This window comes from Petromyzon marinus, unplaced genomic scaffold (assembly GCF_048934315.1).
Source record: "Petromyzon marinus isolate PM22_M1 ecotype Great Lakes invasive population unplaced genomic scaffold, UKy_Petmar_22M1.pri1.0 PM_Scaffold_208, whole genome shotgun sequence".
NCBI lineage: Eukaryota > Metazoa > Chordata > Hyperoartia > Petromyzontiformes > Petromyzontidae > Petromyzon > Petromyzon marinus.
The window spans coordinates 51,341-72,249 of NW_027423178.1; the positions used below are offsets into that span (position 1 = coordinate 51,341).

The 20,909-nt window shown below is 51.8% G+C and overlaps 1 long non-coding RNA gene across 1 annotated transcript; it reads right to left on the reverse strand.

Moving 5' to 3' along the window:
• Positions 1-9,804: 9,804 nt before the first annotated feature.
• Positions 9,805-18,408, reverse strand: LOC142922910 (uncharacterized). The gene is made up of 3 exons (XR_012940411.1): positions 17,953-18,408; positions 14,973-15,295; positions 9,805-9,942 (listed from the first exon to the last, which is right to left on the reverse strand). It is a non-coding gene; the product is annotated as an uncharacterized LOC142922910 (long non-coding RNA).
• Between the last annotated feature and the right edge of the window lie 2,501 nt (positions 18,409-20,909).

Genomic DNA, 20,909 nt, shown 5'->3' on the forward strand with positions numbered 1-20,909 from the left:
TGTGGTGGTGGTGGTGGTGGCTATGAGTGTGGTGGTGGTGGTAGCTATGAGTGTGGTGGTGGTGGCTATGAGTGTGGTGGTGGTGGTGGTGGCTATGAGTGTGGTGGTGGTGCTGGCTATGAGTGTGGTGGTGGTGGTGGCTATGAGTGTGGTGGTGGTGGTAGCTATGAGTGTGGTGGTGGTGGTGGTGGTGGGGGTGGTGGTGGTGGCTATGAGTGTGGTGGTGGTGGTGGTGGTGGGGGTGGTGGTGGTGGTGGTGCTGGCTATGAGTGTGGTGGTGGTGGTGGCTATGAGTGTGGTGGTGGTGGTGGGGGTGGTGGTGGTGGTGCTGGCTATGAGTATGGTGGTGGTGGTGGCTATGAGTGTGGTGGTGGTGGTGGTGGCTATGAGTGTGGTGGTGGTGGCTATGAGTGTGGTGGTGGTGCTGGCTATGAGTGTGGTGGTGGTGGCTATGAGTGTGGTGGTGGTGGTGGTGGCTATGAGTGTGGTGGTGGTGGTGGTGGCTATGAGTGTGGTGGTGCTGGCTATGAGTGTGGTGGTGGTGGCTATGAGTGTGGTGGTGGTGGTGGTGGTGGTGCTGGCTATGAGTGTGGTGGTGGTGGTGGTGGTGCTGGCTATGAGTGTGGTGGTGGTGGTGGTGCTGGCTATGAGTGTGGTGGTGGTGGTGGTGGTGGCTATGAGTGTGGTGGTGGTGGTGGTGGTGGCTATGAGTGTGGTGGTGGTGGTGGTGGTAGCTATGAGTGTGGTGGTGGTGGTGGCTATGAGTGTGGTGGTGGTGGTGGCTATGAGTGTGGTGGTGGTGGTGGTAGCTATGAGTGTGGTGGTGGTGGTGGCTATGAGTGTGGTGGTGGTGGCTATGAGTGTGGTGGTGGTGCTGGCTATGAGTGTGGTGGTGGTGGCTATGAGTGTGGTGGTGGTGGTGTTTGTGGTGGCTATGAGTGTGGTGGTGGTGGTGGTGCTGGCTATGAGTGTGGTGGTGGTGGTGGTGGCTATGAGTGTGGTGGTGGTGGTGGTGGCTATGAGTGTGGTGGTGGTGGTGGTGGTCGTGGTAGCTATGAGTGTGGTGGTGGTGGTGGCTATGAGTGTGGTGGTGGTGGTGGTGGCTATGAGTGTGGTGGTGGTGCTGGCTATGAGTGTGGTGGTGGTGGTGGTGGTGCTGGCTATGAGTGTGGTGGTGGTGGTGGTGGCTATGAGTGTGGTGGTGGTGGTGGTGCTGGCTATGAGTGTGGTGGTGGTGGTGGTGGTGGCTATGAGTGTGGTGGTGGTGGTGGCTATGAGTGTGGTGGTGGTGGCTATGAGTGTGGTGGTGGTGGTGGCTATGAGTGTGGTGGTGGTGGTGGCTATGAGTGTGGTGGTGGTGGTGGTGGTGGCTATGAGTGTGGTGGTGGTGGTGGCTATGAGTGTGGTGGTGGTGGCTATGAGTGTGGTGGTGGTGGTGGCTATGAGTGTGGTGGTGGTGGTGGTGGCTATGAGTGTGGTGGTGGTGGCTATGAGTGTGGTGGTGGTGGTGGCTATGAGTGTGGTGGTGGTGGTGGTGGCTATGAGTGTGGTGGTGGTGGCTATGAGTGTGGTGGTGGTGGCTATGAGTGTGGTGGTGGTGGCTATGAGTGTGGTGGTGGTGGTGGTGGCTATGAGTGTGGTGGTGGTGGCTATGAGTGTGGTGGTGGTGGTGCTGGCTATGAGTGTGGTGGTGCTGGCTATGAGTGTGGTGGTGGCTATGAGTGTGGTTGTGGTGGTGCTGGCTATGAGTGTGGTGGTGGTGGTGGCTATGAGTGTGGTGGTGGTGGTGGTGGTGGCTATGAGTGTGGTGGTGCTGGTGCTGGCTATGAGTGTGGTGGTGGTGGCTATGAGTGTGGTGGTGGTGGTGCTGGCTATGAGTGTGTTGGTGGTGGTGGTGGCTATGAGTGTGGTGGTGGTGGTAGCTATGAGTGTGCTGGTGGTGGCTATGAGTGTGGTGGTGGTGGTGGTGGTGGTGGCTATGAGTGTGGTGGTGGTGCTGGCTATGAGTGTGGTGGTGGTGGTGGTGGCTATGAGTGTGGTGGTGGTGGTAGCTATGAGTGTGGTGGTGGTGGTGGTGGTGGGGGTGGTGGTGGTGGTGGTGGTGGCTATGAGTGTGGTGGTGGTGGTGGTGGTGGGGGTGGTGGTGGTGGTGGTGCTGGCTATGAGTGTGGTGGTGGTGGTGGCTATGAGTGTGGTGGTGGTGGTGGGGGTGGTGGTGGTGGTGCTGGCTATGAGTATGGTGGTGGTGGTGGCTATGAGTGTGGTGGTGGTGGTGGCTATGAGTGTGGTGGTGGTGGCTATGAGTGTGGTGGTGGTGCTGGCTATGAGTGTGGTGGTGGTGGCTATGAGTGTGGTGGTGGTGGTGGCTATGAGTGTGGTGGTGGTGGTGGTGGCTATGAGTGTGGTGGTGCTGGCTATGAGTGTGGTGGTGGTGGTGGCTATGAGTGTGGTGGTGGTGGTGGTGGTGCTGGCTATGAGTGTGGTGGTGGTGGTGGTGCTGGCTATGAGTGTGGTGGTGGTGGTGGTGGTGGCTATGAGTGTGGTGGTGGTGGTGGTGGCTATGAGTGTGGTGGTGGTGGTGGTGGTAGCTATGAGTGTGGTGGTGGTGGTGGTGGCTATGAGTGTGGTGGTGGTGGTGGTGGCTATGAGTGTGGTGGTGGTGGTGGTAGCTATGAGTGTGGTGGTGGTGGTGGCTATGAGTGTGGTGGTGGTGGCTATGAGTGTGGTGGTGGTGCTGGCTATGAGTGTGGTGGTGGTGGCTATGAGTGTGGTGGTGGTGGTGTTGGTGGTGGCTATGAGTGTGGTGGTGGTGGTGCTGGCTATGAGTGTGGTGGTGGTGGTGGCTATGAGTGTGGTGGTGGTGGTGGTGGTGGCTATGAGTGTGGTGGTGGTGGTGGTGGTAGCTATGAGTGTGGTGGTGGTGGTGGTGGCTATGAGTGTGGTGGTGGTGGTGGTGGTGGCTATGAGTGTGGTGGTGGTGCTGGCTATGAGTGTGGTGGTGGTGGTGGTGGTGCTGGCTATGAGTGTGGTGGTGGTGGTGGTGGTGGCTATGAGTGTGGTGGTGGTGGTGCTGGCTATGAGTGTGGTGGTGGTGGTGGTGGTGGCTATGAGTGTGGTGGTGGTGGTGGTGCTGGCTATGAGTGTGGTGGTGGTGGTGGTGGTGGTGGCTATGAGTGTGGTGGTGGTGGTGGCTATGAGTGTGGTGGTGGTGGTGGTGGTAGCTATGAGTGTGGTGGTGGTGGTGGTGGTGGTGGCTATGAGTGTGGTGGTGGTGGTGGTGGTGGCTATGAGTGTGGTGGTGGTGGTGGTGCTGGCTATGAGTGTGGTGGTGGTGGTGGCGGCGGTGGTTGCTGACCGCTGCTATCAGACAGGCTGCTTGAACGACAGCGTGACCGCTGATGCTGCTGCTGCTGCTGATGCTGCTGCTGCTGATGCTGCTGCTGGCGGCTGTAGGCTGGAGGTAGGAACAGCTGCCCAGCAGGCTGTCCGCTGCAGGTCTGGACCCGTCCTGGATGTATCTGCGTTGGCATGAAGGCAGAGTTGACAGTCGCACGTGAATCCGGTATAGCCCCGTGAGACATTCGGCTGTCGAACCGAGTGCAAGACGCAACGGACAAAAACTAAAACACGAACAAGACAAACGTCATCACCATCACCAACATCACCAACATCAACATCATCACCAACAACATCATCACCAACATCATCATCACCAACATCATTACCAACATCATCACCAACATCATCACCAACATCATCAACATCACCATCATCACCAACATCATCAACATCACCATCATCATCACCATCATCACCATCACCAACATCATCACCAACATCAACATCATCACCACCATCATCATCAACATCACCATCATCACAATCAACATCATCACCAACATCATCACCAACATCACCAACATCATCACCATCATCACCAACATCATCACCAACATCATCACCAACATCATCACCAACATCACCAACATCATCATCAACATCATCATCAACATCATCACCAACATCACCATCACCATCACCAACATCACCACCAACATCAACATCAACATCACCAACATCATCACCAACATCAACATCAACATCACCAACATCATCACCAACATCAACATCATCACCAACATCAACATCATCATCATCAACATCATAACCACCATCAACATCATCACCATCATCAACATCATCATGAACATCATCAACATCATCACCACCATCAACATCATCACCACCATCAACATCATCATGAACATCATTATCACCAACATCAACATCATCACCATCATCAACATCACCAACATCAACAACATCATCACCATCAACATCATCACCATCATCATCACCATCAACATCATCACCATCAACATCACCATCATCACCATCAACATCATCACCATCAACATCAACATCACCAACATCAACATCATCACCAACATCAACATCATCACCATCAACATCACCATCAACATCATCTCCAACATCATCACCAACATCAACATCATCACCAACATCATCACCAACATCAACATCATCACCATTATTACCAACATCATCACCAACATCACCATCATCACCATAAACATCACCATCATCACCAACAACATCATCACCATCACCAACACCATCACCAACATCATCATCACCAACATCAACCTCATCACCAACATCATCACCATCATCAACATCATCATCACCATCACCATCATCACCATCAACATCATCACCAACATCATCACCATCATCAACATCATCATCACCATCACCATCATCACCATCAACATCATCACCATCATCAACATCACCAACATCAACATCATCACCATCACCATCATCACCATCAACATCATCACCATCATCACCAACATCACCATCATCACCATCATCATCACCATCATCACCATCATCACCAAGATCAACATCACCAACATCATCACCATCATCATCACCATCACCAACATCATCACCATCAACATCATCACCAACATCACCAACACCATCACCATCACCAACATCATCATCACCATCATCACCATCATCACCATCATCATCACCATCACCATCACGAACATCATCATCACCATCATCACCATCAACATCATCACCAACATCATCACCAACATCAACATCATCACCAACATCAACATCACCAACATCACCATCAACATCATCACCATCATCACCATCAACATCATCACCATCACCATCACCAACATCACCATCATCACCATCATCATCACCAACATCACCATCATCACCATCAACATCACCAACATCAACATCACCATCATCATCACCAGCACCATCAACATCATCATGAACATCATCATCATCAACAACATCAACATCATCACCATCAACATCATCACCAACATCATCACCAACATCAACATCACCATCATCAACATCATCACCAACATCAACGTCATCACCAACATCAACATCATCACCAACATCATCACCAACATCAACATCATCACCATCAACATCATCATCATTACCATCACCATCATCACCATCAACATCATCACCATCATCAACGTCACCAACATCATCATCATCACCATCATCACCATCAACATCATCACCATCACCAACATCATCATCACCATCAACATCACCACCATCATCACCAACATCATCACCATCACCAACATCACCATCATCACCATCATCATCATCACCAACATCACCATCATCACCATCAACATCACCATCATCACCAACAACATCATCACCATCACCAACACCATCACCATCACCAACATCAACATCACCATCATCACCATCATCATCATCACCATCACCATCATCACCAACATCAACATCACCAACATCATCACCATCACCAACATCACCATCACCAACATCACCACCAACATCAACATCATCATCACCATCACCAACATCATCACCAACATCAACATCACCAACATCATCACCATCAACATCATCACCAACATCATCATCATCACCATCATCACCATCATCATCAACAACATCATCATCACCACCACCACCTCCTTTGGTTCTTTCAGTAAAGGCTCACCGTAACGTGGAACGAGAATAATAAAATAATAAAATTAATAAAATAACGCGACAAGATTCTCGCGACGTTTCGGCCGCAAAGCAAGCGGCCGTCGCGAGAATTTTCCCGGCGTTATTTCATTATTTTATTATCATTACCACGTGGGTGGTGACTTTACTGAATAGAACCTAGGGAAGATGAATCCTTGCAGTCAAATCGAAATGTGACTTTGCGTGACTTTGGGTGGGGGGGAAATGGAAAAAAATTGAAGTCAAAATATCGCTGGAAAAAAGCGCCGTACAAAACAAGCCAAACAACAACAACCACAACAACCACAAGACAACTTAAGATTAAGGCCGTCAGTCTAACTCCGTAGCACGACAAACGAAAACATGGGCAAAACAAAAACGCCTTCGAAATCACCAACACAAAGCCGCTAATGGAATGTAACAGTGATCATAACAATAAACTACATAAATAACACGTTAACATTAAACTACATAAATAACACGTTAACATTAAACTACATAAATAACACGTTAACATTAAACTACATAAATAACACGTTAACATTAAACTACATAAATAACACGTTAACTATAAACTACATAAATAACACGTTAACAATAAACTACATAAATAACACGTTAACAATAAACTACATAAATAACACGTTAACTATAAACTACATAAATAACACGTTAACATTAAACTACATAAATAACACGTTAACTATAAACTACATAAATAACACGTTAACATTAAACTACATAAATAACATGTTAACAATAAACTACATAAATAACACGTTAACAATAAACAACATAAATAACACGTTAACAATAAACTACATAAATAACACGTTAACATTAAACTACATAAATAACACGTTAACATTAAACTACATAAATAACACGTTAACTATAAACTACATAAATAACACGTTAACAATAAACTACATAAATAACACGTTAACATTAAACTACATAAATAACACGTTAACAATAAACTACATAAATAACACGTTACCATTAAACTACATAAATAACACGTTAACTATAAACTACATAAATAACACGTTAACATTAAACTACATAAATAACACGTTAACATTAAACTACATAAATAACACGTTAACTATAAACTACATAAATAACACGTTAACAATAAACTACATAAATAACACGTTAACATTAAACTACATAAATAACACGTTAACTATAAACTACATAAATAACACGTTAACATTAAACTACATAAATAACACGTTAACTATAAACTACATAAATGACACGTTAACATTAAACTACATAAATAACACGTTAACAATAAACTACATAAATAACACGTTAACATTAAACTACATAAATAACACGTTAACAATAAACTACATAAATAACACGTTAACAATAAACTACATAAATAACACGTTAACAATAAACTACATAAATAACACGTTAACAATAAACTACATAAATAACACGTTAACTATAAACTACATAAATAACACGTTAACAATAAACTACATAAATAACACGTTAACATTAAACTACATAAATAACACGTTAACAATAAACTACATAAATAACACGTTAACTATAAACTACATAAATAACACGTTAACATTAAACTACATAAATAACACGTTAACAATAAACTACATAAATAACACGTTAACAATAAACTACATAAATAACACGTTAACATTAAACTAAATAAATAACATGTTAATAATAAACTACATAAATAACACGTTAACATTAAACTACATAAATAACACGTTAACATTAAACTACATAAATAACACGTTAACAATAAACTACATAAATAACACGTTAACAATAAACTACATAAATAACACGTTAACATTAAACTACATAAATAACACGTTAACATTAAACTACATAAATAACACGTTAACATTAAACTACATAAATAACACGTTAACAATAAACTACATAAATAACACGTTAACATTAAACTACATAAATAACACGTTAACATTAAACTACATAAATAACACGTTAACAATAAACTACATAAATAACACGTTAACAATAAACTACATAAATAACACGTTAACAATAAACTACATAAATAACACGTTAACATTAAACTACATAAATAACACGTTAACAATAAACTACATAAATAACACGTTAACAATAAACTACATAAATAACACGTTAATAATAAACTACATAAATAACACGTTAACAATAAACTACATAAATAACACGTTAACTATAAACTACATAAATAACACGTTAACAATAAACTACATAAATAACACGTTAACAATAAACTACATAAATAACACGTTAACAAAAAACTACATAAATAACACGTAAACAATAAACTACATAAATAACACGTTAACATTAAACTACATAAATAACACGTTAACATTAAACTACATAAATAGCACGTTAACAATAAACTACATAAATAACACGTTAACAATAAACTACATAAATAACACGTTAACTATAAACTGACTGAGTGAGTGACTGACTGAGTGACTGAGTGACTTAGTGACTGACTGACTGAGTGACTGACTGACTGAGTGAGCGAGTAACTGACTGACAGTGACTGAGTGACAGAGTGACTGAGTGAGTGACTGACTGAGTGACTGAATGAGTGAGTGACTGACTGAGTGAGTAACTGAGTGACTGACTGAGTTAGTGACTGAGTGAGTGACTGAGTGACTGACTGAGTGAGTGATGACTGAGTGAGTGACTGACTGAGTGATTGAGTGAGTGACTGACTGAGTGACTGAGTGACTGACTGACTGACTGAGTGACTGACTGAGTGACTGACTGAGTGACTGAGTGACTGAATGACTGACTGAGTGACTGACTGAGTGACTGACTGAGTGACTGAGTGACTAACTGACTGAGTAACTGAGTGACTGACTGACTGAGTGACTGACTGAGTGAGTGACTGACTGAGTGACTGAGTGACTGACTGACTGAGTGACTAAGTGACTGAGTGAGTGACTGAGTGACTGACTGAGTGACTGACTGAGTGACTGACTGACTGAGTGACTGACTGACTGAGTGACTGACTGAGTGACTGAGTGACTGACTGAGTGACTGAGTGACTAACTGACTGAGTAACTGAGTGACTGACTGACTGACTGAGTGACTGACTGAGTGACTGACTGACTAACTGAGTGACTGAGTGACTGAGTGACTGACTGAGTGACTGACTGAGTGACTGACTGAGTGACTGACTGACTGAGTGACTGACTGAGTGACTGACTGACTGAGTGACTGACTGACTGAGTGAGTGACTGAGTGACTGACTGACTAACTGACTGAGTGACTGACTGAATGACTGACTGAGTGACTGACTGACTGAGTGACTGACGGAGTGACTGACTGACTAACTGACTGAGTGACTGACTGACTGAGTGACTGACTGACTGAGTGACTGACTGACTGACTGAGTGACTGACTGACTGACTGACTGACTGAGTGACTGACTGACTAACTGACTGAGTGACTGACTGAGTAACTGAGTGACTGACTGACTGAGTGACTGACTGACTGAGTGACTGACTGAGTGACTGACTGACTGACTGACTGACTGAGTGACTGACTGACTAACTGACTGAGTGACTGACTGAGTAACTGAGTGACTGACTGACTGAGTGACTGACTGACTGAGTGACTGACTGAGTGACTAACTGACTGAGTGACTGACTGAGTGACTGACTGACTGACTGAGTCACCTGTATGTACTGCTGTGCCGGGTGTGGTGAGTGCGGCGTGCCGGTGGCTGCCGCCGGCTGTGCCGCGTACACCGCGCCTGGCACGGCAGGCAGCACCGGAGCGACGAGGACGCTGGTGGGAACCAGCAGAGTGCCTCCAGGCACCAGCGCACCCGCCTGGCCAAACCTGCAGTCAGTCAGTCAATCGGTTAGTCAGTCAATCAGTTAGTCACTCACTCAGTCACTCACTCACTCAGTCACTCACTCAGTTAGTCAGTCAGTTAGTCAGTCAGTCACTCAGTCAGTCACTCACTCAGTCAGTCACTCAGTCAGTCACTCACTCAGTCACTCAGTCACTCAGTTAGTCAGTCACTCAGTCAGTCACTCAGTCAGTCAGTCACTCAGTTAGTCAGTCAGTAACTTAGTCAGTCACTCAGTCAGTCAATCAGTCAGTCAGTCACTCAGTGAGTCAGTCACTCAGTCAGTCAGTCAGTCCGTCAGTCAGTCAGGCACTCAGTCAGTCGGTCAGTCGGTCAGTCGGTCAGTCAGTCACTCAGTCAGTCACTCAGTCAGTCACTCGGTCAGTCAGTCACTCAGTGAGTCAGTCACTTAGTCAATCACTCGGTCAGTCCGTCAGTCAGTCAGTCAGTCACTCAGTCAGTCACTAAGTCAGTCAGTCGGTCAGTCAGTCACTCAGTCAGTCACTCGGTCAGTCAGTCACTCAGTGAGTCAGTCACTTAGTCAATCACTCGGTCAGTCCGTCAGTCAGTCAGTCAGTCACTCAGTCAGTCACTAAGTCAGTCAGTCACTCAGTCAGTCACTAAGTCAGTCAGTCGGTCAGTCAGTCACTCAGTCAGTCACTCGGTCAGTCAGTCAGTCACACAGTCAATCAGTCAATCAGGCACTCAGTCGGTCACTCAGTCACTCAGTCAGTTAGTCACTCGGTCAGTCAGTCACTCAGTCAGTCGGTCACTCAGTCAGTCAATCAGTCAGTCACTCGGTCATTCACTCAGTCAGTCAGTCAATCAGTCACTTAGTCAGTCACTCGGTCAGTCAGTCACTCACTCAGGCACTCAATCAGTCGGTAACTCAGTCACTCAGTCAGTCACTCAGTCAGTCACTCAGTCAGTCAATCAGTCAATCAGTCAGGCATTCAGTCAGTCGGTAACTCTTTCACTCAGTCAGTCACTCAGTCAGGCAATCAGTCAGTCACTCACTCACCCACCCACCCACCCACTCACTCACCCACCCACTCACTCAACCACCAACTCACCCACCCATCCACTCACCCACCCATCCACTCACTTACTCACTCACTCACCCACTCACTCACTCACTCACCCACTCACTCACTCACCCACTCACTCACTCACCCACTCACTCACACACCAACTCACTCACTCACTCACCCACCCACTCACTCACTCACCCACCCACTCACTCACACACCCACCCACCCACTCACTCACTCACTCACCCACCCACCCACCCACTCAGCCACTCACTCACTCACTCACCCACCCACTCACTCACTCACCCACTCACTCACCCACCCACTCACTCACCCACCCACTCACGCACCCACTCACCCACTCACCCACCCACTCACCTACCCACTCACCCACCCACCAACTCACTCACTCACCCACCCACCCACCCACCCACTCACTCACCCACTCACTCACCCACCCACTCACCCACTCACTCACCCACCCACCCACTCACCCACCCAGTCACTCACCCACTCACCCACCCACTCACTCACCCACCCACCCACCCACTCACTCACCCACCCACTCACTCACTCACCCACCCACCCACCCACCTACTCACCCACCCACTCACCCACCCAACCACTCACCCACTCACTCACTCACTCACCCACCCACCCACCCACTCACCCACCCACTCACCCCACTCACCCACCCACTCACCCACTCACCCACCCACCCACTCAGCCACTCACTCACTCACTCACCCACCCACTCACTCACTCACCCACTCACTCACCCACCCACTCACTCACCCACCCACTCACGCACCCACTCACCCACTCACCCACCCACTCACCTACCCACTCACCCACCCACCAACTCACTCACTCACTCACCCACCCACCCACCCACCCACTCACTCACCCACTCACTCACCCACCCACTCACCCACTCACTCACCCACCCACTCACCCACCCACTCACCCACTAACCCACTCACTCACCCACCCACTCACCCACTTATTCCACTCACTCACCCACCTACTCACCCACTCACTCACTTACCCACCCACTCACCCACTCACACACCCACTCAGTTACTCACCCACTCACCCACCCACCCACCCACCCACAAACCCACCCACCCATTCACCCACCAACCCACTCACCCACCCACTCACCCACCCACTCACCCACCCACCCACTCACCCACCCACTCACCCACTCACCCACTCACCCACCCACCCACTCACCCACCCACCCACTCACTCACTCACCCACTCACCCACTCACCCACCCACTCACCCACTCACTCACCCACCCACCCACTCACCCACCCAGTCACTCACCCACTCACCCACCCACTCACTCACCCACCCACCCACCCACTCACTCACCCACCCACTCACTCACTCACCAACCCACCCACCCACTCACCCACTCACTCACTCACTCACCCACCCACTCATCCACCCACTCACCCACTCACTCACTCACCCACTCACCCACCCACCCACTCACCCACCCACCCACTCACTCACTCACTCACCCACCCCCACCTACTCACCCACCCACTCACCCACCCAACCACTCACCCACTCACTCACTCACTCACCCACCCACCCACCCACCCACACCCACTCACCCACTCACCCCACCCACCCACCCACTCACCCACCCACCCCACCCACCCACCCACCCACCCACCCGCTCACCCACTCACTCCCCTTCACTCACCCACCCACCCACCCACCCACTCACCACCCACCCACCCACCCCACCACCCACCCACTCACCCACCCATTCTACCTCACTCACTCACTCACCCACTCACCCCACCCACCTCACCACACCCACCCACCCACCCACTCACCCACCCACCCACCCCACCCACCCATCACCCACCCACCCACTCACCCACCCACCCACTCACTCACTCACCCACCTCACCCACCCACTCACCCACCCACTCACCCACCCACCCACTCACCCACCCAGGTCCACTCACCCACTCACCACCCACTCACTCCACCCACCCACTCACCCCACCCACTCACTCACCCACCCACTCACTCACCACCCACCCACTCACTCACACCACCCACCCACCCCTCACTCACTCACCCACCCACCCACCCACTCAGCCACTCACTCACTCACTCACCCACCCACTCACTCACTCACCCACTCACTCACCCACCCACTCACTCACCCACCCACTCACGCACCCACTCACCCACTCACCCACCCACTCACCTACCCACTCACCCACCCACCAACTCACTCACTCACTCACCCACCCACCCACCCACTCACTCACCCACTCACTCACCCACCCACTCACTCACCCACTCACTCACCCACCCACTCACCCACCCACTCACCCACTAACCCACTCACTCACCCACCCACTCACCCACTTACCCACTCACTCACCCACCTACTCACCCACTCACTCACTTACCCACCCACTCACCCACTCACACACCCACTCACTTACTCACCCACTCACCCACCCACCCACAAACCCACCCACCCACTCACCCACCAACCCACTCACCCACCCACTCACCCACCCACCCACTCACCCACCCATCCACCCACTCACCCACTCACCCACTCACCCACCCACCCACTCACTCACTCACCCACTCACCCACTCACCCACCCACTCACCCACTCACTCACCCACCCACCCACTCACCCACCCAGTCACTCACCCACTCACCCACCCACTCACTCACCCACCCACCCACCCACTCACTCACCCACCCACTCACTCACTCACCAACCCACCCACTCACTCACTCACCCACTCACTCACTCACCCACTCACCCACTCACTCACTCACTCACCCACTCATCCACCCACTCACCCACTCACTCACTCACTCACCCACTCACCCACCCACCCACCCACTCACCCACCCACCCACTCACTCACTCACCCACCCACCCACCTACTCACCCACCCACTCACCCACCCAACCACTCACCCACTCACTCACTCACTCACCCACCCACCCACTCACCCACTCACTCACCCACTCACCCACCCACTCACCCACTCACCCACTCACCCACCCACTCACGCACTCACCCACCCACCCACTCACCCACCCACTCACCCACCCACCCACTCACCCACTCACTCACTCACTCGCCCACCCACCCACCCACTCACCCACCCACCCACCCACTCACCCACCCACTCACCCACCCATTCACTCACTCACCCACTCACTCACTCACTCACCCACTCACCCACCCACTCACCAACTCACCCACCCACTCACCCACTCACCCACCCACCCACTCATCCACCCACCCACTCACCCATCCACCCACTCACCCACCCACCCACTCACTCACTCACCCACTCACCCACCCACTCACCCACTCACTCACCCACCCACCCACTCACCCACCCAGTCACTCACCCACTCAACCACCCACTCACTCACCCACCCACCCACTCACCCACCCACTCACTCACCCACCCACTGACTCACTCACCCACCCACCCACTCACTCACTCACCCACTCACTCACTCACCCACTCACCCACTCACTCACCCACTCACCCACCCACTCATCCACCCACTCACCCACTCACCCACTCACTCACTCACCCACTCACTCACTAACCCACTCACTCACCCACTCACCCACCCACTCACCCACTCACTCACCCACTCACTCACCCACTCACCCACCCACTCACCCATTCACTCACCCACCCACCCACCCACTCACCCACTCACTACCCACCCACTCACCCACTCACCCACCCACTCACCCACTCACCCACCCACCCACTCACCCACCCACTCACCCACCCACCCACTCACCCACTCACTCACTCACTCACCCACCCACCCAACCACCCACCCACCCACTCACCCACCCACCCACCCACTCACCCACCCACTCACTCACCCACCCACTCACCCACTCACCCACCCACTCACCCACTCACCCACCCACTCACTCACCCACCCACCTTAGCGGAGTGCTGTGAGTAAACCCTCCGCCCGGGTGCCTCGCCGCTGCGATTGAGTGGGCGGCGCTGGGCACCACCCCCCCACCACCACCACCACCTCCCACCACCCCCCCACCACCACCACCGTTGCCTGGCAACACGAGCGGTGAGGTGTAGAGGTGCCCACCACCGCCAGAGCAAAGCGCCAAGCCTCCTCCTGCTGCTGCTGGTGGTGCCACGTGCTGCTGTTGTTGATGCTGTTGTTGATGCTGTTGTTGTTGATGTTGTTGATGTTGTTGTTGATGTTGTTGTTGTTGATGGTGGTGGTGGTGGCGCGCAGAGCTCTGAAATGGAGAGACGCGGAGAGGGGTGGGTGAGTGAGTGGGTGGGTGAGTGGGTGAGTGGGTGGGTGAGTGGGTGAGTGAGGGTGAGTGGGTGAGTGAGTGGGTGGGTGAGTGGGTGAGTGAGTGAGTGGGTGAGTGAGTGGGTGGGTGAGTGAGTGAGTGGGTGAGTGAGTGACTGAGTGGGTGAGTGAGTGAGTGGGTGAGTGAGTGAGTGGGTGAGTGAGTGGGTGAGTGGGTGAGTGAGTGGGTGAGTGAGTGGGTGAGTGAGTGAGTGGGTGGGTGAGTGAGTGAGTGGGTGAGTGAGTGGGTGGGTGAGTGGGTGGGTGGGTGAGTGAGTGAGTGGGTGAGCGAGTGGGTGAGTGAGTGAGTGGGTAAGTGAGTGAGTGAGTGGGTGAGTTATTTGGTGAGTGAGTTGGTGAGTGAGTTGGTGAGTGAGTGGTGAGTGAGTTGGTGAGTGAGTGATTTGGTGAGTGAGTGGGTGAGTGAGTGGTGAGTGAGTGAGTTGGTGAGTGAGTTGGTGAGTGAGTTGGTGAGTTGGTGAGTGAGTGAGTTGGTGAGTGAGTGGGTGGGTGGGCGAGTGAGTGGTGAGTGAGTAGTGAGTGAGTTGGTGAGTGAGTGGTGAGTGAGTTGGTGAGTGAGTGATTTGGTGAGTGAGTGAGTGGGTGAGTGAGTGAGTTGGTGAGTGAGTTGGTGAGTGAGTTGGTGAGTTGGTGAGTGAGTGAGTTGGTGATTGAGTGGGTGGGTGGGTGAGTGAGTGGTGAGTGAGTGAGTGGGTGAGTTGGTGAGTGAGTGAGTTGGTGAGTGAGTGGTGGGTGAGTGGTGAGTGGGTGAGTGAGTGGTGAGTGAGTTGGTGAGTGGTGAGTGAGTGAGTGAGTGGTGAGTGGGTGATTGAGTGGGTGAGTGAGTGAGTGAGTGGGTGAGTGAGTGAGTGGTGAGTGAGTGAGTGAGTGGTGAGTGAGTGAGTGGTGAGTGAGTGAGTGGTGAGTTGGTGAGTGAGTGGTCAGTGAGTGAGTGAGTTGGTGAGTGATTTGGTCAGTGAGTTGGTGAGTGAGTGATTTGGTGAGTGAGTGAGTGGTGAGTGAGTGGTGAGTGAGTGATTTGGTGAGTGAGTGGTGAGTGAGTGGTGAGTGAGTGAGTGAGTTGGTGAGTGAGTGAGTGGGTGGGTGAGTGGTGAGTGAGTGGTGAGTGAGTGGTGGGTGAGTGGTGAGTGAGTGGTGAGTGAGTGGTGGGTGAGTGAGTGAGTGAGTGGTGAGTGAGTGGTGAGTGAGTGGTGAGTGAGTTGGTGAGTGAGTGGTGAGTGGTGAGTGAGTGAGTGGTGAGTGAGTGGTGAGTGAGTTGGTGAGTGAGTGGTGAGTGGTGAGTGAGTTGGTGAGTGAGTGGTGAGTGAGTGAGTGGGTGAGTGAGTGGTGAATGAGTGGTGAGTGAGTGGTGAGTGGTGAGTGAGTGGTAAGTGAGTGGTGAGTGAGTGAGTGGGTGAGTGAGTGGTGAGTGAGTGGTGAGTGAGTGGTGAGTGAGTGAATGGTGAGTGAGTGGTGAGTGAGTGGTGAGTGAGTGGTGAGTGAGTGAGTGGTGAGTGAGTGAGTGGGTGAGTGAGTGGTGAGTGAGTGGTGAGTGAGTGGTGAGTGAGTGAGTGAGTGGGTGAGTGAGTGGGTGAGTGAGTGAGTGAGTTGGTGAGTGAGTGGTGAGTGAGTGGGTGAGTGGGTGAGTGAGTGGTGAGTGAGTGGTGAGTGAGTGAGTGAGTGGGTGAGTGTGAGTGGTGAGTGAGTGGTGAGTGAGTGGGTGAGTGAGTGGGTGAGTGAGTGAGTGAGTTGGTGAGTGAGTGGTGAGTGAGTGGGTGAGTGGGTGAGTGAGTGGTGAGTGAGTGGTGAGTGATTGGGTGAGTGAGTGAGTGAGTGGTGAGTGAGTGGTGAGTGAGTGGGTGAGTGAGTGGGTGAGTGGTGAGTGAGTGGTGAGTGAGTGAGTGGTGAGTGAGTGAGTGAGTGGTGAGTGAGTGGTGAGTGAGTGGTGAGTGAGTGAGTGGGTGAGTGAGTGGGTGAGTGAGTGGGTGAGTGGTGAGTGAGTGGTGAGTGAGTGTGAGTGGTGAGTGAGTGGTGAGTGAGTGAGTGGGTGAGTGAGTGGTGAGTGAGTGAGTGGTGAGTGAGTGGTGAGTGAGTGAGTGGGTGAGTGAGTGAGTGGGTGAGTGAGTGGTGAGTGAGTGGTGAGTGAGTGAGTGGTGAGTGAGTGGTGAGTGAGTGAGTGGTGAGTGAGTGGTGAGTGAGTGAGTGAGTGGTGAGTGAGTGGTGAGTGAGTGGTGAGTGAGTGAGTGGGTGAGTGAGTGGTGGGTGAGTGAGTGGGTGAGTGGTGAGTGAGTGGTGAGTGAGTGGTGAGTGAGTGAGTGGTGAGTGAGTGAAGTGAGTGGTGAGTGAGTGGTGAGTGAGTGGTGAGTGAGTGAGTGAGTGAGGGGGTGAGTGAGTGGGTGTGAGTGAGTGGGTGAGTGGTGAGTGAGTGGAGTGAGTGGTGAGTGAGTGGTGAGTGAGTGAGTGAGTGGTGAGTGAGTGGTGAGTGAGTGGTGAGTGAGTGAGTGGGTGAGTGAGTGGGTGAGTGAGTGGTGAGTGAGTGGTGAGTGAGTGGTGAGTGGTGAGTGGTGAGTGAGTGGTGAGTGAGTGCCCCAAGCTCACCGCTACGCCCACGTCTCTCATCAGCTGATGGCCCCTCCCCCCGTCCTTCGTGGGGGGTGGTGGGGGGGGGTGGGGGGGGCGGGGGTGGCGGTGGGGGGGGCTGTTGGGGGGAGGGGCCTCCCTCCCCCCCCATCGGGTTCAGGTCAAAGGTCATCGGAGTCTGGACATACATCTACACACACAGTGACACCCACACAGTGACACACACAGTGACACACACACAGTGACACACACAGTGACACACACACACAGTGACACACACACACACAGTGACACACACACAGTGACACACACACAGTGACACACACACAGTGACACACACAGTGACACACACACAGTGACACACACACAGTGTCACACACAGTGACACACACACAGTGACACACACAGTGACACACACACAGTGTCACACACAGTGACACACACACAGTGACACACACACAGTGACACACACACAGTGACACACACAGTGACACACACACAGTGATACACACACACAGTGACACACACACAGTGACACTCACACAGTGACACACACAGTGACACACAGAATGACACACACACACAGTGACACACACAGTGACACACACAGTGAACAACACACAACAACAACAACAACAACCGCCATTCGCCACTAAGTGGCGGTGACGTCACCACGACGCTTGTGCCAGGCTATGTGCACCCTGAGGCCACGTGAAGTATCGAACGCCCGCTGGCAGGAGGTCACGGGGCAGACCCAGGTGCCACGGGTCGACTGACTGAGATGACTGGCTGATGCACCACCTGTGCCCCCTACTGTGCCAACCTGCTGTGCTTTAGCCACCCGGCGCTCCGCTCGCTGTTGTGAGCGTCGCTCCTCCGCCCTCCGTTGTTGTTGGAGGGCGACTGCCTCCAACTGCCCAGTAGCATCCTTCACGAGCCTCCTCCACAGAGGCCGATCTTGACACCGCTGGTACCAGTCATCGGCAAGTCCACTCAGCTCCACGTCCTCCTGTACCACATCACTCCATCTCTTCTCTAGCCCGTGCCGCGCCCGCTTAGCCCCCTCAATCCGGCCAAACAAAAGCTGTTTCGGCATGCGGTGGCTGGGCATGCGGGCTACATGACCCAGCCATCGCAGCCTTGCCTGCCGGAGGAGCTCACCGATGGGACCCTGCCCAGATCTTTCAAGGATTTGTGAGCTCCTCACACAATCCAGTCTGGTTAAACCGAGGATGGATCGGAGGCAGGCCAGCCTAAATGTTTCTAACCGGCGAAGATGTTCCATTAGGGGGGTCCACGTTTCGCAAGCGTAGAGAAGGGAGGGAATGACCGTGGCCGAGAAGACCTGAAGCTTAGTGCGGAGCGACAGACCAGGTAGCTTCCACACAGCGTTACGCAACCGATGAAAAGATATTGCCGCTCGACTGATTCGGAGTGAGACCTCTGCTGTTAAACTGGAGCCAGTCATAAGCACACTGCCCAGGTATGGGGAAACTCTCCACTCTCTCCACAACTGCCCCATCACCGATTGGGAGTTGTGGGGGTGGAGTGTCCGATGGTACAAAATACCCAGGCAGGTGCTTAGTTTTGGTGGGGCTGATGGTAAGGCCCCACCTCTTAGTGGCACGCTCCAGTCTCAGCAGCAGCGTCTCCAACTCCTCCTCTGACTGAGCAGCTATTACCAAGTCATCAGCATACATAACGTGGTTGAGCAATAGGGAGCCATCCCTTGACCGCACCCGGGCATCGATTAGCCTCCCATTATATCTGTACCATATGGAGATTCCCCCGGTACAGCTATTGAAGGCTTCACGAACTACGTGGTCAAAATAGATGTTAAATAATGTGGGAGCCAGAGGACATCCCTGTCGCACCCCAAGGTGTACAGGGAATGGCTCTGACTCCCGGCCACGTAGTTTTACCCGGGCCCGCTCACCATCATGAAGGTCCTTAATGATCGTGAGCAGAGGGTCAGGTACTCCAAAAGCACGAAGAACGACCCAGAGCCCAGGCCTACTGATGGTATCATAGGCCTTGACCAGGTCAATAAAGCAGAGATGTAGGTCTTGTTGGAATTCCCTACACCTCTGCTGTAGCAGACGGACAGAAAATATGGCATCTGTGCAGGACCGCCCTTTCCTGAAACCGCATTGGGGCTCCGCAAGCCTCTCCTCAGCGTGCCTGGCAAGGCGATGCTGAATAATCCTTGCCAGGACCTTTCCCGGCACACTGAGGAGTGAGATGCCCCTGTAGTTGTTACAGTCTGTGCGGTCCCCCTTCTTAAAAAGGGGGACCACCAGGGCATCCTTCCAATCCTGCGGAACCCGTCCAGTGGTCCAGACTGTTGTTATGATGTCATATAGGGCAGTCTGTGCACAAACGCCACCCTCCCTCAGCATTTCGCTTGGGAGATCATCTCTGCCCGCTGCCTTTCCTGGTCTCAGACTCCGGATCGCCTTCAATACTTCCTCAGCAGATGGCACCTCAGCCAGCCACTCACAGGGGGTGACTTCATCCAATATTTGAGGCACCGCAGCCTCAGCAGGGTCATCCTCACTTTGTGCCACGATGTTTTCCTGGCTGAGGGATTTTCCCATCCCCAGGATCTCACAGAAATGCTCAGCAAATCTGCGAACCTGTTCCTGGGGGTCGGAAATTGGATCACCGTTTTTTCCCCTAATGATGGTAATAGGTGTGGCGCTGCAGGTTACTTTTTTGATGGAGTTAAATAGAGATTTGTGATCACGGGCCACTGAGGCAGACTCCATCTCCTCAGCAACCCGCGACCACCACCCATCCTTGCAGCGCCTCACGGCTCTCCGAACCTCCGAGCGAAGGCTGCGGTAAGCCTCCTCATTCTCTGACGTGGGATTCTGTAGCCGATGACAGTGGGCCTGTCGCTTTTTCTCAACCATCGTGAACAACTCCTCTGTCATCCAGGGTGTCTGGGGAGGTCTGGACCGCGTACCCAAAGC